This window comes from Echeneis naucrates, chromosome 1, assembly GCF_900963305.1.
Source record: "Echeneis naucrates chromosome 1, fEcheNa1.1, whole genome shotgun sequence".
Classification (NCBI taxonomy): domain Eukaryota; kingdom Metazoa; phylum Chordata; class Actinopteri; order Carangiformes; family Echeneidae; genus Echeneis; species Echeneis naucrates.
Window position 1 is genome coordinate 7,333,711 of NC_042511.1, and position 23,527 is coordinate 7,357,237.

Below are 23,527 nucleotides of genomic sequence, written 5' to 3' on the forward strand. Positions count from 1 at the left end.
CCCTTTTATTTTATTTTTTTTAGGGCTTTCTGGATTTATTAGATAGGACAGCAAATGGGGGCTAGAGAGAGTGGGGAATGACATGCAGCAAATGACACTGGCCAGAAACAAACAAGTACCTTGCAACCCATCTGTTTATGGGGCCACCCACTCTACCCACTTATCCACTGGCACCCCACAATGCTCAGCTTTTAATGGGAAAGTGCTTCATTTCCTGACCGGGTGATTAAAATACCAATTTAACCAAAAGTACTTCACAAAATATATAAAATATTATCCAAAGTTAAAATTTTTTAAAAAGATACATTTTCAGTTGAATTTGCAGCTAAATTAAGGAGCTGAACAAACTCACATTGGCTTGGATCTGACGATTAGAAATACTGAAACTGGGTTCATTGTGGTGGCTTGACATGTAATCTGACAGGAAGCTGACTTTTCTGATTTCCGTAGGTTGATGATTGAAGATGATTTCACTGGACTGATCTAACAGTGCTGTTGAACATCTCCATCTCTCTACATTCCTCAGCTTTAATCAAATCATTTCCAGTCAGAATCTGCCTGCACACTGACTATAACCAATGGATTGGAATATGTGTCAGCTCCTTTTATGCTGAGGGCTGGAATATTTCCACCATGCCCTTTTCAGCAGCACTGAGTTGGAGATAGACTGTCGCCAATGGCTAGTCTTACCAAGGTGCGCAAACTCAGATTTGCCCTTTTCAATTTCGGTTTCCTCCATAGTGGGAGAATGATGCTGTATGCATTTTCTTTTATGGAGCACAGTCATGCAGTGGTGCAGTCTCATAGTGATATTTCTCCCTGCTATTCATAGGTCTCCTCCTCTTCCTGCCTCTGTCCTTTCTATCCACCTCCTCTTGTATTTGTATGTGCTTTAATTTCCTCACAGGCATATGTATGCATGAGGGGAGTTGGAGTTTGCCATGTGCGGTGAATCTGAAGGGTTTCATTACAACATTCAATATTTGGGGAAATGTTGTTCATTTTTTTCTTCAATATCCGGAGCGATTATGTCAAATAATGCATGGATGTTTAACAGCGAAGTAAATATTTAATGTTAAGATTGTCAGTTCTTGATTTTCATGCAAATAACCATGAGATAGAGAATTCATTTTTAATGGAAGATATGTCGATTTAAAACAAAACTTTTCATCTCCTTATTGCATCTTAATTCTGCTGAAGTTTCCTTTTTTTTTTTTTTTTTTTGCACTCAACACAATTTTTCTCTCCATCATCTATCTCACTCTGTTTTGCTCCCTCCCTCCTCCCTGTTCATCTCAGAGGCAAATGAGAAATGACACTGGACAAGTCCTTGCTGCTTTATTAATCCTTTAAGCTTCTGAAGGGAGGCACAAATGCAGCTTACTCCCATTCAAATCAATGGCTGTTACTCCCAATTGCCGTATCTGTGGACTGCATAAATGTGCTTCATTTTAACACTCTCAGACCTAAAAAAGCACACACTTGCAAACACACGACTGCAGTGGACAATGTTGAATAGCTTCGGTTCCCTATGGCCAGGCCTCTGCTAACCAGCCTGCTGCAGGAACAATTCATGGTCTGCTCAGTCAAACGGAACTCTAACCCATGGGCCGGTGGAACAGCCCCGGTCATAAAGTATCGCACACACACATTTGCTCAGCTATCCGCCATAACACAGCTACACACACACGCTCTGTCTTCATACAGACCATAAAATCGTTGCGACAGATGAAGGCAGGGAACAGTGTTTTTGTGCTGTTTTTGCCTGTCACAGATTTCCATTACAAAGTCTTGCCATGAGTCTGAGAGAGCGAGGGGCCTATTGAAAAATGGACAGGCTACAAAATGCTGCTAGTCAGAGCCCATCAATGTTGCGTTTCCCTGCTGAATGGCTTGTCATTGAAGGGTGGAGATGGGCTTTGTGTGAGAGGTAGGACTGAGCGGTGTTGCGCCAGACAATGAGTGGAGAGCCGATGTCAACTGAAAAGAGTGCATTCAGGGTTCATCATCTGCTGTGTTATAAAGCTTCTCAAACATTTGCCTTGCATTCATCCCCAAGCTCTCCTCTCCTCCTCTTTTCTTCAGCCATTTCAGCTTTGTTCAGCATTTTCTACCAATCAATTTTTTGTGGCAAAGTTTCTATTCTTGCATAACTGAACAGTATCCAGAGCTGTTACGTATATTAACGGTGTTTGACAAATTTTGACAGCAAATGCAGTAATTCGTCGGCAATTTCATCTCCTGAGAAGCAGGATTATATAAAGGCTGCCTTAACTGTCACTGATTGATCATTGCTTTTGATAGTGGCCGGGCAGGTTTTGGAGAAAATAAATCACCACAGAGGGACAATGAAACACCACATTTTTTTTTTTTATTATATATATATATATTAGATTTACTGTTGCAGAGTGCACAGGCACATTCAGGGACACTGTCCTTCCAAAAAAATAATGAGAGCATCACCATACTGTATGCTTTAGACTAACATATCCCTCTGAATAAGTAACTTTTTTGCCCATGCAAATAATGCAAAAGGCTGCACTGGTTGAGTCATGCTGCTCCAAGGTATTAACGACATAATTTAAAAACTCTTCAGGAGGGTTAGCAACAACAAAAATTCTCGTGAATAATTATAATAATAATTCTGCCCTATCCAATATTTTATATGTGGCCTCAGGGTAAACAGACACGTGAATTGAACAGGACCGCACACTTGCATAGATTTGAATGTCTAACTTGGTGCCTGCTGGATAACATTGAAGTTTAGGCGAAGTTTGAGCAGTTTGGATTTTTCTTTATGTTCCAAGTTTTATTTATTCTGTCTTTCTTTTTCGTGATAGCCTTTTGTAACTGTAACAAATGAGTGACCTGTGCTTGTGTGCTGAACATTGAGCTCACAGCTGGCTGGACTGCAGGGTGGTGTGGTGATGCAGGGGTTAGCACAAGAGGGTTATGTCAACCGGTGACTGTGAATATGAGTCCTGCGATAGGCTGGTGACATGCACAAGCTGAACTGAATCCTGCTAAATGTCAGCTGGGATCGGCTCAGATTCCCTTGTTCGAATGACTGCAATAGATAGATGGATGGATGGCTGATCTCCGCAGGGCGTCTGTCTGAGGGTGGCTTCAAATTTCAGGAATACATGTTTTCATTCAGTTGGGTTTTTGTTTTTGTTTTGGGATTTTTATTTATTTATTTATTTATTTATTGTTATTGTTGTTTTGTTTATTTTTCCATAATTTCAATGAATTGACTGATGTGGATTAACCACTAAATCACAAAATGATGCCACTGAAATGGGTGAAATGACAAGAGGTCCAGCTAGCTCTGCACCCACCCTGTGTGATAATCTGATATTACATGGTGCCTAATACTAATTAATTTGAGGTTTGTCTACAGGAAGTATGCATAATGGGCAGGGATGTCTTAGGATTGGTCGGTTGTAGCATTAATGTTTGCCTCAGGGCCCCCTATGCAAGTCAATTCTGTCATATACTTAGATGTAAAAATGTAACAACAGATACTATGGTTTTTATCTTGCCTTCTGCCAGCGCTCTGTTAGTTTTATTTTAAAAAGAGAAGCGATCTCTCTCAGAAGAGAAGAATATAAAACAATCGTGACAATTTATTTGAACATTTACAGATGAAAAACTTTCCCTGTCAACAGTGACATATAAGGGCAGGGTCTTGGACAGGTCAACAGGGAGAAGACGATCATAAGTGTGTTCTGTTCATTTAGGAGCAACACTGTGGCTACGTGGTAAGCTCCGCCAGCTGTTAGCTCTTTTCTGGGTGAAAACTAAAGCTCTTCTAAATTGCTCATATATTTGAATGCGGATGTTACTCCCTCAGGGCTAGTGCATGCTGGGAAAAGATCCAGCCTCCTTTTATTATAAAATATGGCTGGAATGTGTAACTGACGGCATGATGGATAAAGCAAGTAAAGTAAAAGAATTTTTTTTTTTTTTAAGTAAAAAAAGCAAACTTTACGTTGCTCACTAACTGATCAATGGATAATAAAAGTCTAAAGCATTCAATTAGCATCTCAAACATCGATATTTATTTGGCTACACACACACACGATCGTAAACAATGAACACCCGCTCAGTTTGACATTTATTTGGCTGTTCATTCTCGCTGCCTTGCTCCATTCTGTCTCTCTGTCTTGTTCAAGTGAGAAATGAGCAGCAGCAGTCTAATCAATGGGACATTCATACAGCAGTGTTACATCCCCCCCCAGCCTTGATGAAATGACACGGCAGCCTGTGCGGCACCATAAATTTGCCTTGTTTAAACACTTTTCCTCCTAATTCTTGTGGGAGCCAGTGCTCTCCAAGGCAGGCCGAAGGAGGGATGTAAAGAGCTGTACATAAAGTTGTTTGTTTTTGATTGACTGTGAGGAGATCTGAGCCATTTGTGTACTTGTGTGTACGTGTGTTGGTATGACTGTGTGTGGCAGCCAAGGCACATATGGAAACCATTACGATGCCCGGTTGCTAGGGGCTGCCAATTTTTGTTCAATATGAACACTGTTCAGGCGTATGTCTGTGTGCCATCAGATTTTATCAAAAGATACTTTCCCACGATTTGAGATCCAGAGAGTGGACATGTACATTTGTGTCCTGCAGTTACATGAGCTGCATAAAATGGAAAGAAGATGTGGATTATGGTCTTCTATGTTTGGTGTCTGGTCAGTAATGGTCTGGGCCCACAGACAAAAATATTTTGGGAATCAGCAGTTTGCGGTTTGGTTTGACTGTGGCCGTCACTTAAGGCCTGCGACTGCATTTGTGGGAATGTGTGGGAGGGAAAATGGGAGCAGGAAGGAGGCAGAGAGAAATGTAATGAGAGGAAATTAGTGAAACAGAAAGGAGTGACAAAGGTGACATAGAGCTCAAGTGAGAAGCAAAGAAGGGGAGGAGAAACAGAGTGAATGAGACAGGATGGGGGGGGGTGTTTTTTCTCCATGGGAAGGAATGATAAATACCGTTCTTGGCTGCTCTCAGGGACCTACATGCAGACGCTCAAACAAATTAAATGGAAAAAAGAAAAAAAAAAAAAACACTCAAAATCAAAACATGCAATCTAAAAAACATCTTTTTTATACATCCTGTATCTCTGCTCTGAGTCTTCAAACTACAGTGGCCTGCACCAAATTCACTTTCATGCCTTGTGAAGCAGCAAAAAAGACGAGAGAAACCGCGCTCTTCCACAGTTGGGCTAATTCGAACGATATATTTCTGTCTGAGATATGGGTGACTTGAAACAGAAGTTGGGGTTGGAAGACAAATAGCTTCAATTTACAGTAGCAAATTAAAAGCCTTATCTTGAGCAGTCAGAGCGTATTTCCATTTCCCTTTACATTAAAAAAAATCCCTGAGAAGTCGTCCTGGAACTGGGAGAATTGCAACTTTGAAAAGTGCATGAATATCTAATGGAGATTTGAATGAGGCTGAGCTTCCTCCAACATCTGTGCGGCCATGTCGGAAGACTTTGGCGGATGCTGGAGTGGGAGAAGGAGCACACACTCGTTGATCGCTATGCTGAAGAGTTGCTCGAAAGCACAATTGAATCCCATACGTCTCATGCATCCCCACAGAAATCCTGACCCCTCTTTACTTTGATAAATAATTGATGTCTCTGGTTAAATGTCAGAGCAGGAGCTGTAGCAGGCACTTATTTATTGTCTTCCTGATCATTAACAATATCTCTCTCTTTTTTCTCCTCTGAGCAAACACAGGAATCTGCTTTCATTATAAACACGTGGCTGTTAAAACTTGAGCACGTTGACATGGCTCTCCAAGGAAGTTTGATTTGAACATTAAAGCCTGTAAACTTGCAGCTATGCGGAAGCCTCAATACTATGAATGAGCTGCAAAATTGTAAATGGGTTGTCCTTAATTTTTTATTTTTGTTTCCTCTTAAAACAGCTTCGCTCTCCTGTTATCCACCAAAATCATTCCGTGACTGCTGAGATGCAGCAAAATGTAATTCAATCAGTCGAGACTGCTTTAAGGGTCAAAAACATTATTGACTGGACGCCGGTGCTGACTCAATCTGGTTTCACCCTCAGCAAAAAATAAAAAACATCAGCGCTCCCACCACTGAAAGTCTAGACAAGCTCAGTGCTGAGGGTGATGTCGAAGAGAGGCAAAACGGTTTGTACGATTTGGCCCCCAGGTTTGGAGCTGGCCGCAGCACAGCACAGGTGCAGCTCACCAGACTGACAGGGTGTATGGGACAACTGCCTGGCTGAATCCTTTTCACCGTTAATATATGGGAACGAAAGGCAGGTTTATTTTTTCACCTTTCACCAACCAGGCAATATGTAATCCATCCATATAGAGAAGACATGATAAAAAAGACAATTTAAGGATAATAAATCAGTCAAAATGTGGTAGTTATTTATTTTTTCACCATATTAAGCTTATTTTTAGAGTTTTTATGGATCACTGCCTATGGGCATTTCCCATGGCGTTGCTGAGAGATGTACGCTGCTGTCATCTTATTGTTGTTCTTTTGATGGGAGAACATCCTGTTGTGTAGCATATGAACACTGACAAAAGTTAAAATAACTTTAGGAATTAAAAATATCAAGCTGCTTTAATCGTCTGTCTCTTAATAATGCTATTAGACCTATTGCGCCATAACGTTCGCACTTCACTCGACAATGGAAGCTGGTGACCTAGACAAACTACTGTAGCTTTTGCTTGGAAAGAAAGAGCTAATGTCACGACACAGCAGCCTAGAAGATATTGCTTTTGCTTCACAATATGTTAATTCCTGTTGAGTGCCATTGTCAAGCCCTGTGTTGTGTTGACCTCACAAAGGAAAGGCAAAAAGCTAAGGTTCACTGCCTGTTGTCAATAGGCAGAGTTCTGGCATTGGTAAAACTGGCAATAAAAGTCACAACACAAAGAAAGGTATGATGTGATGTGAAAGGTAACGTCACTCCACTCACAGGCTGCACCTGCCTGTGTGCAAACGGTGAGCAATAATTTTCTCTGGCCCAGCGGAAAAATAAATACTTTACTTTCTTCTATTTTTTGGTGATTGAAATTTGTTTTGTTTCTTTTCAAAGCACTTCCACAGTGAATGTGTTGCAATGTGAAGCATCAACCACTCATATTAATTTGGCTTTGAATGGTGATGAAGGCCTTTGTGGTGAAGACTCCTTGACTGGATAAGATGACCTGGAATGAGTGTGTATCTTAACCTGTCAGACTAACACAGAGGGGAAAGAAAACATCCAATAAGAGCCAAGAGGTGAAGGAAAGAAGTGATGTATGAAGAACAAGAAGATAATACACAAAGTAGTCCTCCATATCTCACCTTGACTGTGCATAATGAAGCAGCTATATAGGCTACCTGAATGTAAAGTGACAAATAAAATATGCTGAAAATAAACTATTCTGAATTGATTAGTATTGGAAAGCTACAGTCCCAGCTAGTTTTGCCCCTCATCAAAAAATTACAAGAAAGAATGACCTTGGCCGCTTTCTAATGCAGCAACTAATGATCATTATACCAAGACTTTTTCAGACCAGGCTCCGCAAATCTGCATCACTGATACCCTTCAGTATTGAAACTCTCGTTACACCAAGCAACCAAGTGCACTTTTTTTGCAACCTTGACAAATTTTATCAAGTACTGACATCTCTTTTCAGAATTTCTTAACTCAGAACGTCATGATTAACAAAAACCTATCTTGTAATACCTTCAGGGGAGGACCTGCTAAAACATCCAAGATCAGCACTTCTACTTATCCTGAAAGCTGTGATGAATAAGAAGTTCAGCCCTCCCTTTCTGCCGTATTCTCACTTTCTCGCTTCCCAGTGGATTACATTTTAACTCCCCTGGATATGTGCGTGTGTGTGTGCGTGAGAGAAATTTGTGACATTCCAGCAGTGAAGCTGTCCATGAGAATGTTTACATGCTTGTGCAGATTTCCCACTAACCCCCTTGCCGCCCCTTTGTTCCCTCCGCAGCTATGCTCTCCTACAACTGCAGTTCAGGTAAACGATTATCTCCTCCCAGTTCAACTTTGACCCGAACAGGAAGCTGGACCAGGAACAAGCTGCCTTCAGTGAAGTGTGTGTGTGTGTGTGTGATGGTTTATTGTCTGTGGAGAGGGAGGAAGGGAAGGAGGGGGAGCGCTCCAGAGAAAGCGAATGGATGCATTTTTTTGAGCTTATTGAATAAGTTGTTGATTATGGCTGGAGCCGGTGGCTGGAGAGTGTGTGTTTTCAGCCTGTGGTAGTTAATGTAATTGAGTGCAGCTGTCGGACCTTTCCGCACGGAGCTTTGTGTCTGGGTAAGGTCCAGTGTTATAGCATGTTTAGCCAAGACATGCTTACATCAGGAAACAGAGTAAGAACAGGGCATCTGTGTTTTATGTGCGTGCACGCGTGTGCAAGTCAAGTAAAACACACTGCACAAACACACATATGCTTACCCTGAGAGACTCCCTGACTGGTAGGGGTTATACATGAATAAGGGCTTGCTTGCCAGCTAGAACAGCAGTGAACAACTGGATAGCAGCTGTGCTGTCGGAGCACTTGGTGAGAAAGGGTGTGAGGAATGCTGAAGAATAACATAAAAACCGAGCAATAATCCTTCCAGCTAATCAGCACGCAGATAACAATTTGCCACTCATTATATCAATTTGCAAGGGGGAAAGAAATTAATCAATGTTCTTCAAACTCAAAAAGCTTAGAAAGTGCACTTGCTTTGTTTTAAGGTCAAGCATAATGTAATGCATAGCTAATCTGAGGCGTGCTCACTCTTATCGACTTCTGCTGCAGTACTGACCTACAAAACAAGAACGGATCCACTCCCTTGTATTAGGTCAGCAATTTGTGAAACCGCAGACACATTTCCAATATCCTTCAATTCAATCAGCCATTTTGATTGTTCTAGTTATTTCATTTGACTCAGTGAGAGCGAGAGCTGAGACAAAGGAAGGGAGAAGGAATGAGAAGCAGAACTCCTTTACAGGGTAATCTTGGCTGCTGTTAGCATCCCAATCAGCACTTATTTTAATAGGGCCGAGACAAGCAGGAAGAGAGGGTCAGAGGTTTGGGGGGATTAATGGGGTCACACATGTACCACATAATGTGTGCATGTGTGCGCCAGCTCACCAGCTAAAGAGCATGTATGGCTGATTCAGGCAGGGAGTGTTAATAACTGCACAGTCCTCAGAAACATGATGGAGACGGGAGATAAAGCTCCAAACACGCAGATGGATGGGAGGATAGCAATTAAGCTGATTCAGGAGAATTGAGGTGAGAGAATGAAAAGAGGACGGGGCTAAAAGGAGCAGTGGAAAAAGGTTGTTAAGCCTCTGAGAGGCTCAGAGAGCAAGAAAGAGAGACTTGGAGGAATGTGAAGGGAGCGAAGTGGCGGAAGTTAGATCGAGGACGAGGATAAAAAACAGAGGTGGTTATAGTGCTGGTGGGATGGACGAGATGGAGGGGGAGTAGTTAGTGGATAGAACGTGTGCAACAGCGGATGTACGCAAGAAGCTTTGGGAGTCCGAAAACCCCTTCTGTTACCCATGAACTCTGATTCTCTCGAGACTTCAGCATGGGGGTGAACTCTCGGGTACACCATATCCTGCATGTCTTTAAATAGATACTGATGGAAGATCTCACATAGATGAGCTAAAAGAGATAAATTAGGAAACCTGTGCCTGTTGCGAGATAATCAAATGCCACCGCAGTGGTCAACCAAGTCTTTCCAAGCCTTGTCAAGCATCACACGGAGCTGTACTTAGCTGCTTGACTTCACATGGAGAAATAGAAATTCTCTGTTTTATCATACAGCTAATGGAGCTAATTTGTTCCACTGAGGAAAGTGCTCCTCCTCAAACAAGGCGCTGCAGGAGCAGTTCGATTACTGTGATGAACTGCTCAGCAAAAGGAATACTAGAGAGGTTGCTGAATTTGTGGAGGGAGCTATTTGGTTGTGTTGGTGCTAATTAAAACTACCTTCACTGGGAGCATATTCCTCTAAATATTTCAGATGAATCAGCTGCATGACACGTACTGTAAATCTGAAGCTTTTATGCTTAAATATATTCATGCCACATGAAACATTGAGGCGAAAGTCTCTGAAAAAAAAAGAAAAAAGAAAATACACCCAGGCTGGCGGAAACTTTAAGACTAAGCTTGCTGATTTAACATTTGGTATTCTAAAATGCTCCCATTACAGTGCACTTAATTCTTCCTCCCTTCTCTGCATCACAGTTACTTCTTGAGGGCAAAATATGATTCAATAATACAAGAAAAATGAAGGGAATTTTTCATACCACTTCTGGGCAGGAAGTGATTGTCTTCTCCAGTTATTATTCTTTCCCTTTCCTAGTTGTGCTTTGAGAAAATGGCCACTTGCTAAAAATAGTGGCCATGCATCTTTTTGGCAGAAGAAAAAAAAAACAAAAAAAACCGAGAGCCATGTGTTTATTTCTCCCCAGGACATATTGTGGAGAAGTGAAGCTGAGGTCGAATCAGTGCGTGTGTGCGTTTGTGTGGTTGAGTGGGTGGTTGTGAGAGACAGAGAAAGAATTTTCACAAGTGCATTTGCTGTAGTAAAAAGGTCATAGGACTTCCTGAATGGATTGTGTCACATGTACACACACACACACACGCACTACAATTTAGATGTTATAGAATTTTGTCATCATTTCCCAATAACACACTACTCCTCAGGGCAGATGAATATTGTTACTGGCCGGAGCTTGATGTGATTGTGCTTTGTTTCAAGATATCTTGAACTCCATCAGATCCTGACAAGAAAAAGGAAAAAGCATCAATGAGGGCAGATTCATCGTGGAAAAAGAGGCTTTCCCAAGTCTTTTGAATTAGAATTTCTCAGTAAAAATGCTGAGCTCTCAGGAAGTTTAATAAGGACCATTGGTGAAGTACTTAGTACAGTCCTTCCCCTTCACCAACACACAAATCAAGTCAGTTTTCTTTCCTTTTTTAGAAGCAACCATCCAAATGGTAATCTGTTGAGTGTAACAACAGAGAAATCTCAATGTAGTCAATACTAAGGTGGTAAATCAAGGCCACAGCTCACGCCCTAAGCTCAGTGGATCCAAGCAATAATAGTGACCAGTGCAATAAAACTCAGTACCCTCCATTGATGCTTATTGGTTCATACACCTTTGAATAATCTTCTCTCATTTAACCCAAAATGCATCAAAATAAAATCCTCCCCCTGCTTTTTCCACCACTAATACGCTCCAGTGCACCTCAATGTCCTAACAGCACCACCCCATACGGCAACCAGACTTTGTGCCTTAAGGGCCTCCGGATGACAAAAAAGCATCTGAATTCATTTGCATGCTATTGCTCTGGATGCACTCTGAGCCCATCTTTTCTTCCCACCGAGAGGCCACGGCAGTCATCCCAAAGCCATTGTACCCCGCTTTTTTTTTTTATCACCTTCTCTGCAGTGAAAGTTTACAAAGTGAAAGATGAGACATCAAGTGGCTCATCTGGCGATAAGTGCCTCACCTCCAACTTTTAAGACCTCGCTATCATCAAGTCTGCTGTTTGCAGTGCTTAAAGTGAATGAGTAGATCAGCAGTTAATCCTATGGGCTTGTGCTGCTAAGTAGCTCGTCGCTGTCTGGGTGCTAAAGAGGGCTTGAATGCTGATGTTGTCAGATGTGGACAAGCGGCAGGGGGAGTAGATAAGCTATTGTTTTCCCAGGGAAAGCACAGAGGGCTCAATATTTCGGCGCAACACTGATGCAACCTTCCGAAAGAGTTGCTGCCTTTGGAGTTCTTCTGGATTGGGGATTTCACCATCCACACACACATACTGTATCTTTACATGCTTTAAGGCTTCCAAATGCAGATACATGCAGTTGGTCCACACATGCACATACCCACGCACATCCACAGACACACTTTAAGCTGCTTGGCTCAGTTGAAGACTAACTGACACTGCATGTCAGAGGCGGGTGACATTATCACAGAACATCAATAATCAGCGTACAACAACCTCTGTCCTCCACAGCTGTTTTGATATGTTTCAAAATAAAGCCCATTCTGGATTCCTTTTGATATGAGCCAGCTCCAAATATGTTTTGCTTTCTCTTTTATCAGCAGCCCTCTTTGCTCATTTTCTTTTTTTCCTGCTCACTCAAATCCTTATTTTGGAGGATGAAATATAGGTTGTTGTTTTTTTGTTTTTTGTGTGTGTGTTCGTGTGTGTGTGTGTATGAAGCGCTGATAACAAATGTTCCTCCCAGCAATGTTTCTGCATCAACTATTAATTTCCTCTCCTCAGTCATAAACAGACTAAACAGCCTAACTGGTTTCAGATCAGAGGTGTACACATTTTTTCAATTCACTGTTATGTTGTGCCACAATACAATACAAAAAAAAAATCATGTGCAGCCTTAGAAACATCTTCCATATTGCATTCACTACTTGATCATGATTGTAACAGTGAAACCACATGTACATAACAAAAAGCAGATTTATCAAATTTAAGCCTATTTTATATTGCTTATTTCAAATTTTTTCTCAGCGTGACTTATTAGAGAAATCTTGACACTTTCATGCATTTGAAATCTTATGTTGTGGTTCACTAGTTGTTGCATATAATAAAATATGATGCAATAATTACTTTTAAAGCACTTCCCTTACAGATTCAAAACAAATGAAATAAATATGAACACAAATACCATCTGCTTGGTTGGTGGTTCTGTTGGAAAGGTCTTGGATCTACAGAGATGCTAAATTCAAAGGCTCATGAGAAATAAGCCCTTTCCAACACTAGTTACCCTCAGTGGCAGAAGCCAGGGGTGTTAGGTGGCAAATACAGGGTCTAATCTTTAGATGCGGTCCACGTCAAGGCGAATGCTGTTTACCAAGAAAATTTCAGGGAAGACACAATGTTCTGTCTGAATGAAAATTAAAAAGAGAAATCAGGAAAATTCTCAGCTCCATCACAGAAAGCACCCAAAAACTGTACACATAAAGCACCCAGCAGAAATAGTCCTCAAAAGGCCACAGAAAATGTTTTTAGGGTGCTTTAAAAAAAAAAAAAAAAAAAAAAGTCTGAATTAGATTTTCTTTTGGAAATAAAAGGCAGGTCCACCAGCATTTGATTTGACAAGTTGACCATTGCCAGATGACCTGAAAGATCTGGAAGACTCATTGCTTTTAAAAAGATCTGATAGGTTATTGTGCAAGGCCAGCTGGTGCTTTATGGACATGTAAGAGAAGCCTAAAATCACTTGTAGTGTATTTGAAGCAGATGTAGTTATGTGAGTACTGTGCATGTGGGATGTGCTTCCTTCTATTAGTCCCTGTCAAAATAGCAGTACTCCCTAAGTAATCTGTGCAGGGCAGGAGGAAAGCAGCCATCAGTTTAGTTCCTATGTTTCTTCATGTCCTGCCTACCTGCTTTTGTAGCATATCTGAATCTGCTGAAGCATTCAGATATTCAAACCAATTCCAGTTAAAGGACTGTCAAATTAAAGCAGTAGATAAAGCCACAGAGGTATGTTTTCTGTTTTTTTAAAGCCACTATATCTGTTCACACTTTATACTTCCTCTTTTGCACACATGCCTCCCACTGAAGGACAATTTGGTATCTGCTCTTGCAGTTTCAGTTAGCTGGGGTTGTTCAGTCCACTGTTATGTTCTAAAATCCTTTGTTTGTCTCAGGGCGTTACCAAATAAATATCCACCTGCCTGGATGCTGATGTGAAGAAGAGAATTGAATTTAGCAGGAAAGTTTGACATGCAATCACACAAAGCACTCAAACACCTGTCCATTAAGTGTGAGCCTAGAGTGGGGATTATTGCTGAGCTTAAAGACTGAGGAGATCACTAAGTGACGCTTTATATGAAAAGCAACGTTCCTGGTACCTGACAAAGATTCACATTTCACATCTGCGTATCCTCTGCTACAACATCTGTTACTCAGTGCACCTCAATGAATGCTTGCTCCTGGAGTTTACTTCAGACCTTCTTAAACATATCAACATCTGTTTCAGCTGTTGCTGCTAGAAATGGTTTGAAATTAAATAATGAGCAGAGTAACTACGAGCACGGCAGTGCAGGCACATCAGCATACCTTTGCTTTGCTCGTTTGTGTCTATCAGCACTGACACTAACTGAGCAATGCTCTTCCCATATTTCATATCCAGCAATGACATTTAGCTGCCTTGAAGTCTTAAAGTACTTTTTTTTTTTTTTTTTACCATAAAACAAGTAAAAACATCAGTTTGTTTTTCAAAAGACAAATGTTCTGATCTAAATGTGAGAGCTGCTACAAGATATCCAGGTGAGGAAAGCCAGATTTTTACATATAAGCATTGTTAGAAATGTCAGTGGGATTTTAGATGTACTAAACTAACCAGCTGCTGGCTGTATCTCCATTGTTATCGTACAGATAGTGGTGTTAAAATTAGCAAATGCCACAAAAAATGTAAAACTAAATAAGCATTCTTTCATTCTTTGGAAAGCTGGTGGTGAACTCATTCACATTTAATATGTCTGGATTTGCCCATGTGGCTCCCTCGGCAAATCTATTCCTGAGATTGTCTAAGTGTTGGTCTTTCAGGCATCATGGCTTTTCAGCTCTTAACCCAGACTCTCGTCCATCGATTTCAGCCGACTCACATTTCTAAAATCACGTGTTTCACCAGGTACAGACATTAGCTGCTTGGCTGTTCAAACAGGAAGTCATAAGCGCTCTTCATATATTCCTGTACATATTAAATGAATGTTGGAAGAAGCAAAATTGATGTCTACATACCCAATGAGGAAGGTGATTTATTTTTAACAGACAATGTAATACACACACAAATGCGATTACCTTCATCATAAAGCCCACCTCCACCCTCCATCTCAACTCCCCATACTCACCCTGTTCTTTTTAACTGGTTTTCTGGGAGCCTGTTGAACTGTGAGGTGATTCAGCTGAAGAGTTCTGCCAGTGTGCTTTTGGCTGGGGGTGAAACAGATCACTCTACGCATGCATGAATATATTACTTCTGCTGTCATTATCCCTGGCAAGGCTATGGCATTTGGGACCTGCGCCCTGTTGCCTTTCTGGCTCCTGTGCTGTTATTGTCATTGCTGCACAATAAAGTGGGTCTGAATGTTAGTTGCTAGGGTTTTTCTGCTGGGATAAGATGCTTCTTCATCTCCAGGGACTCATGGATGCTTCTCACTATCGTTTGGGTGAGGGAGGCTTATATGATGAAAATTTCAGAAAATTGAAAGTGGCTGGCTAAGGCTTTCTACGACGCTGAAATTATCATTTTATAAATACAACTCTCAACCACAGACGACGTTACAGGCGCAGTAGCATGCATCTAGTCTTTTCCTCCACAGACTGCAGTCAGTGCCAATGGATTTACTACACTGTCTAACCTCAGCTAAACAGAGGTGAGGCAATTTCTGCATTCTTCTGACCATCTGCGCTTGGCCCTCTGGATTTGGGACACCGCCCAGGGTGGCTTTAAAGACACCAAAATCTTAAAATGTGCACAGCCCTGGACTGACTTTCTCCCATCAGACAAAGATTCTGTCTGTCTGTCAGACTGTGTCTCACCCCTCTCTGTCATCATCAGCCCTTAACTTCAAAAAAAGTGTGTGTGCATGTGCGTGCTTCTTTGCACATACGATGACGATGTATGATGATGTATTATGAGTACTGGTGTGCTCACATCAGTCAGTGGTTTTTGCATTGTACCCTTCTTGCTGACAGATGGAAACCTCAGGCACAACGCTGGGGGTCTTTCTTTTGAAGCCCCCCGACTCCCCTCCCCGACACCACCGCCCACTTCAACCCCTCCCACTCCATCCCCGCACTTTCCCCTCACCCTTTTGCACTCACCAAGCAGAAAGAAAGCTTCAATCTCACACAGGCAGGCCCCCAGGACCTGGCTGCAGGCAGTGGAAGCCTTCCTCTGTTACTATGAAGAGACATATCCAGCCCTACATTTGACACAATAACATAGACTGAAAGGGAGAGGAAGTGCAGATGCAATATTCATATGAAAATTACAGGGCTGGCAGCAATATAACATAGAGCTGTGGCACTTAGGAATATGTTAGCATTTGCATATATGAGCGCTTGGAGGTATTTTGTCTTAGGCACAGTGGTGTGTTTGTGAGTGCACCCATGCTGTTTGAATGTGATATTCATAAAGTCTATGTTGTAGCGTTGTAGAAATCAGTAAAAAGTACTGTAAATATAAAATTTCAAAAGTGGAATGAGGCCCCTTTTTCTGGTTAATTGACTAAAATTAAATAGTGAGAATGCAAGGCAGGAGTTTAGAGCAACATAAGAAAAGGTTTTACTTGCCCCTGGATGAGAACTGCTTTTTAGAGTCAGGTCTGCTATTATTAGTGGCAGGTGGTAAACCAAGCTGTAGATACTTTAACAAGCAGGTGGCAATGAACTTCTTCCAGTGGGTTTATTTTCTCTTAAATTGGATATCTTGCTTTTTTCATGTGGAATGGCTGCCTTTCTCCCCCCACACCACCACACTGTACGGCTGAGTGATCAATACACTGCGAACCCTGTGAATTGATTGTAACCTATTACAACGCACGGTAGCTGTCCTCTGTGTTGCTTTTTGGTCAGCCTGCTGTCAAATCCGCTGCAGTGTGCAACCTGTCAGATAATACAGCTGAGGGTTTGTCGGCCAGAGGAGCTGCACTGTTTAAATCAATGCTAATTATTCTGTTTCCACTAAGATTGCTTTGAGAAGTCAACACATGAATGAGTCATACAATCGAAGAAAAACCCATTAATATTTTGATTACAATTGGCTGTAATATGTACAGATTGTGGTGAATGGACACATGACTTTCAAACAGGGAGATTGTATTCTCCTTACCACCTTACCTTCCGATTTACTTGCCAGTAAAGATCCTTGCTTTTTCTTAACAGCCAGTGTTTTCCTCAACCTAATATTAACTTTGTGTTTCTTATTGCCACCATGATAATAATGGTGCAGTTTGCCTGCTATTCTAACGCTCCTTTGGGTCTGGATTCAGAGGGTAGGAAAATATGTCCTGTTCTAGGTTTTATGACTTAATTATATGAGATGAGAGAAAAATTCCCAACTAATGAGCCAAAATTTATGTTGCAGGACTTCGTCCTTATGGATACTTGATAAATTATCCTGCTCTATAAATAACCAGATTGTGAGTAAACCAAAATGTGATAAACTAGCGTAAAGGAAAAGTATGTGCAAACCGCACAGTTGTGAGGAAATGTTCCTCGCTCTGGTCACCATGCCTAATTTTTCAGACCCACAGTAACTTTCCAGGTCATAACAAGTTCACATTGACCGTAGTTTATACACTGTTTTTATTAATACATGTTGTTCTTGTTGGGCACAAGGAGCAGAAGTGTTACAATACCTGGTATGTGTAGCAGGTATCGCATGGACCAGGCAGTTTCAGAGAAAGATGTGGTGCCTTTCTGTGTCCCTTGCTGGTTGTGCATTGCTCATCATATTCTCTGTTGTGCAACATTTTCAATAAATACTTCTGCCTGACCTGAACTCTCAGTGATCATGTTTTTCTCCAGCTCACTGTGTTTCTCAGTATAAACCTGTCTCACACACACAAGCTAAATGAGAACAGGCACATTTAAAATTCCAAACTTAGTGTAGACAAAAGGTAAAAGCAGGTCAAATTTCAATGGCCTATAGCTAGCTGGGCTAAGAAACAAAGGACATCAAGATTGCCATTAGAAAACACACGATGATCCATCATGTCATTAAAACACAAAAACCAGTATAATTTGCGTCCAAATTTACAGCAACACCTCATGGAAATCATGCAGCTTCAGCCTTGTTTTCAGAGGCAAGCAGGTTACCCACACATCCTGAAGATGAGAGAGAGAAGCAGATGAGTCAGAATGTGAACATTATTGATCCAGCTGTGCTCTCTCACACACACAATGCAAATGTTTCAACCTGTAAGAGGAAAAGCACTGGACTGCATTCATGTTCCACCTAAACCAGGTATTCATTCATTCATCTCCGAACGCACACACCCTTCTTGTTGTGGGGCAACAGCACTAACCACTATGCCCCTAAACCAAATCTCAAAGTTCATCTTATACATTCATGCATCAGTATTCTTAGTCTAACTTGTAATATCAGTTGCAGTGCATTAACTTTTAATACTTTTGCTAAAAATACATAGCAGTCTGTCTACGCTCTCAGTCATCCAGGTCATGCTACTCTTAAGTGCTCAACTTTCGTCGGAGGTGAAGTGTCTTCCAGAACCATTTGCAGACAACTCAAGCACTTTACTGCAGATAAATAAATACAGACCATACACACCATTCAACATTAAGAAAAAGATGGTCCTGATAATGTTAGTCCAAAATATCACTGGGTTGTGATCCGTTTTTCATCCAAATGTAACAAAAATAGAAACGGGCAAAACTATTTTGATTCAAAAGTTAATGCAATCACTTTTAATGGGTTTTAATCCTCCAGCTGAGTGCCACAAAACTACTGAAGAAAAGGGCACAAGGAAATGACTTAAATAAAGAGGTAGTGCGTCCAATCTGAAACAAAGGAGAATATGCTTGTTTTATAGATCCATTTGAGGAAGTTTGAGGCAGCATTATGAGAGCTTATTTTAAAACTGTGCATCCATCCATCCTTATTTATGCACCAAATTCACCTTAGGAACGTGTCATTTTAAGTATGAAAACCATTTGCATTCGTTATGTTCTCCACTATTGTCGTAACGCTTTAGGTGTGTAAATGTCATGAGAATTAAACACGTTGCTCTCGAGACACAATGTGACATGAGTGTGTTCGAGGTTATCATGAGGATGATGAAACTGCTGTCATTGGAGGTGGCAACAGTTCACACGATCCATAACAGCAGCTCAGGGCACATCCAGTAGACTCACAAAGAAAGCTCCCAACATCAAACAGCCTGATCCCCGGGGCATGGCCACCACCTGTGCGTATCACCCATCTTTGTCTCTGCTTCACCGTGGCCCCAGCTTCGACTTTTCCCGGTTAAAACGAAGGAAACTGGGTCTCGGTGTCTCCAAGTTGAATCCCTGGAGTCGAAAGCTGCTCTGAGTCCCACATTCATCATCTCCAAGGCGGTTATCACTACGTGTATACGTGTAGAAGAAGCAGAGGAGAACTTTGTAAAGGATAATCTAGTCCTGTCACCCTGCCCCTCATGCACACACACATTCTGTTTCCCATTCGCTCTGTGTCTCTCTCACACACGCACACACACACACATACAATGGGGGTAAAGCTTCATTAAGATCACCAGCTGGAGAGACACCTCACTCCATCCATCACACCACTGCAGCCAGGGAGTGGAAGATACACACTCACACACACACACACACACATGCATAGGGCACACACATGTATACCCAGAGACTAAGTCCTGAGGTCGGGAGATCAGAGATGTTTTCCAGCCAACAGGAATGATTTAGTGCAGTGATTAGACCTGATACTGATCTTATTATAATGATGTGTCACAGCTCAAAGAGAAAATGAGCATTTTTTTCATTTGGGCCCCTCCTCTACTCCCTCCGACATATCACGCCTCTTTCTCAGGTTACGACTCTAATTCAATTACAATTTCCCATTAGAAGCTCTTCTGTATTACAGGTGTAGAATTGCTTTTATTTTGAATTGCCTTTGATGACCATTTAAAAAAAATTTCCCATCCAATTCGCAGTAACAACTCAACTGAAATAGGTCAAACATGTGACCAGCTCTGATTTCTCATGCAAAGATGGGTTTTCTAATTACGGTTATATTACTCACTATGTGAAACAATAATGAATGAGGTGTCGTCTGAAGATCTGGAGGAGCAAATAGCTGCACTGGTATCACAGTGATGTCATCGGAGTTATGTCAATTTTGTCTAAGATAGTACAAATTCATAACACAAAGCCTGATTTATCGATTGAAGGTGTGGATTCCAAAAGACATGGGCAGAAAGATGTTGATGAGCACTATGGGGAATTCAGGATGCATGGTTTGGGGATTTTAACCAGACTGAAGGACTAAAAGTTAAAATGTCTTTGCCCCTGCTGCTCTGACTTTGACCATCTGCCTCATGGAAGACGGGCAGCTTTATTAAGCTGGAATGTTAAAATTAAATTTTTAAAATATGAGTCACTGGAGGGAAAGAGAGTAGTCTGAATCAATCCCATACAGTGAAAAATATCCTGACTTTTATTTATTTTATAGACGAGTGAAGATCCACAAACCCTGAATCCTATACTTAATCATTATGTTGCTTTTTCCCTGCCAGTTAAAAGCGCATGTCTACATCTCTCCCTCATCTGGACGTATGCTTAAAACGCTGAGGTTCGATGTCAAGATGAGCCTGATCATCGGGGTTTTTTGAACACAATAAAAGACTGTTTTCAAAGGCTGAGTACTGCTCCTCGTAATCTTGATCAGTAAAATTACCTTTCCTCCATATCCTTCATTAAACCTTATGAAAGCAAAGTCACCAAACCTTGGAGTTCAAGGTCAAATATTCCTTAAAGAAAATAACCCACAAACCCTTATCTACAGCCATTCAGTTCAAATTCTAATTCATTTGGTGTCTTTTTATTCACTTCTGCTTGATAGAGCTGCAGTATGATACATTTTCACATGCTATTCTGATACAATATTTTGATTTTGAAGTGAAAAGTGTTTAAGTGGATTTTCAATGGCAAACTGACCTGATTCTGACAGTCTCACACAAGACAAAAGACAAGCAAGTAGCTGGTGGCCTGTAGCTTTGCAAATTGTGTTTTCTCTGCAGAGGAAAAAGAAAATAGAGCAAGAATAACATCTGGCCAAGGTGACAGAAACACCGGGAACATGGATTTCTTGTTTTGTTTGCTTTTTTCTTCTTCTTTTTTCTTTCTCCATAATACATGGCATGGCTCTGCTGCACAAATCTGTGTAATGTTTTGAATAGAGATATCATCATTGCTCTGGCTGATGTCTTACGCTACCAGACAAGCAAGCAATACACAGGTGGTTGGAGAAATGGGCTACACGCCTGCACATACATCATCCTGATGAGGACTCTGTATGAAGCAGAGAGAGAGTGGGGGGGTTTGCCACGCAAAGGAGAGTGAAGTAAATGATCATGTTTAACTTGGCTCTGCTGAGGACTGCTAACTTTTTCTCTTTGCTTCTCTCTCTTTCTCTTCTGTTCCCTCTTCCCTCACTCCCAGGAGTTTAGTCCGACCCAAGGCTGAACTCGTAAATTACTATCATGGTCTTCATACCAGGAACTAATTAAAATAGAGAGTGAATGAGGAAAAATATAGAGAAAGAGAGAGTGGGGAGTGGGGGACGCTTTCTCTCATTGACTCTACACTACCATAATACCAAAAGGTGGGTGGGGGAGTGAGGGCTGGAGGTTGAGGTGATTTTTTTTTTTTCAGGGGATAAAGAGGAAAAAAACAACACCAGCTTTGTCACAGTCTGATGAATTTCTCTGAATGATTAGGGTCAGCGCAGCCCAAATTACAGAGTTCCTGAGGAAACATTGTCATTTCATTCCAGTAAATCCTTCACCACAAGGGAGTTTGTCACCACTCTTGAATCACGCAAATGACATTTTCCAAAACACAACTGTTAAAATTGAGGAAACAAGAACCAAATCAGAAACTCAAAGGGAGGAGGCAGGAGCGAGGCAGAGATACCACCATTAAAAACCTTCCAATCCTGAGTGCACATTTGTTCTTGGTGGGGCTCTCCCCCCCACTCCTTTTTTGTGTGTGTGTGTGTGTGTGTGTGTTGCCTTGACAACCAGAACAATACTGAAAGGCTCTTTCACTCTGATGCTGGCTGAAAATGATTTTCTCCATCATGCATTTTAGCAAGCAATTGGAGAGACAAGACAAGGAATTTAGCTTAAACCCTGTGTATCATTCCTGCTTTCAGAAAATGGAGGGGGTTAGGTGTGTGTGTTGGGGTTGAGGTTTGGGGTGGGGGGCTACAGAGTAGAATGGAATTTTAATGCACTATATCAGAAAGAGGAAAATGAGTTGGATAAAGTTGAAGGGCAAATAGAGTGAGGAGAAATGGGTAAGAGAGAAGAGAAGAAATCAAAGAGTATCTGGCCAGTGCTTTTCTTTACAGTAGACTTGTGTGTGTGTGTGTGTGTGTGTGTGTGTGTGTATGCGCACGCATGAGTATATTCATCACACTCAGTGAGACCGGGCTGTTTTTCCACCTCTGGTTACAGGCTGCCTCTCTGTCTTTGTTACCACACTGCTCCCGTAGAGAAATCAATCATCACATCATATTTCTTTGTTAACGCATGGAAAACAACAGGTTTTGTCAGAAAATTAGGAGAGAGAAGTAAAACACGACACATTACAAGCAGCAAAAGGACACATCAGCTCTAAGGATGGGTAGGTGATTTGGATTTTTTTTTTTTTTTTTTTCTTTCATTTTGGAGAATGTTTTCACCATCAAAACATGATCATGCCAAATTGGCTCCCTCTGAGGAAATTGCAGCGGGGTCATTGCCATCCCCTGCACAGTGCTCCATGAAAGAGCACAAAAGACTAATTTGAAGTTTGGTTGAAACAGCTTTCAATGTTTATTCTTCCAAGCATTCTTGATGTGCTGTTGTTAAAGCTCTCCCTCCTACTCTCCACCATCCCAACTACTGTAATCATTTCCTTTCTATACCAGAATCAGAAATAGTTTCATTGCCAGGTATGTGTGAACATAATACAAATATATATTTGTATTATGATAATATAATATATATATATATATATATATATATATATATATATATATATATATATAAATTAGAAATATTTTAATTGGGATATGATACAAACATGATACATGTAATTATTTGAGATAGGCTCATACAGGATGGGAATTTTGGCTGCTGTTGGAAATGTTTGTACATCTGGCTTAATGCAGGTGACATTCAGCCTTATTATTTTTATCCTGTGTTCATTTTTTGCTGACACCTATATACACGGAGCACAGGCTCTTGCTTGAAGACCATTTATGCCGCAGCAGAAGTGACTTATTTTGCTCTAAATGCATCATTATTTGCACTGAAATAAAGCTTCATGGCAACATCTGCCCCCCTCTCCTCCCCCCGCCCCCCTTTTTCTCCTCGGTATACCCAGTTGGCACAGACTACAACGAAGCACGGGCCTTGTGGGATTTAGGAATTCACCACCCATGTCTCTGTTTAGTGTGGTACATTTGCCTAGAATAAATATGGACTCTGTTTCACTCACATGTTTACTAAATCCAGAGGATTATCTCAATCGTAATGGCTCTCTATGTTGAGTAGCTGGATGAGCCTATGTGCACCCAAAATTGTATCATTAATAATTTTCACTGTAGCCTACAAATTCTTGACTCGGAATAAGAAGGCAACAAAGTACAGGCAAAACATTAGACAGGAAAGGAAATAGCTTGGTTTTTGTTTGCTGTGTATTTTCTGCTATTCTAATATATAAATTTGAGCATGACAATTCAGCAACC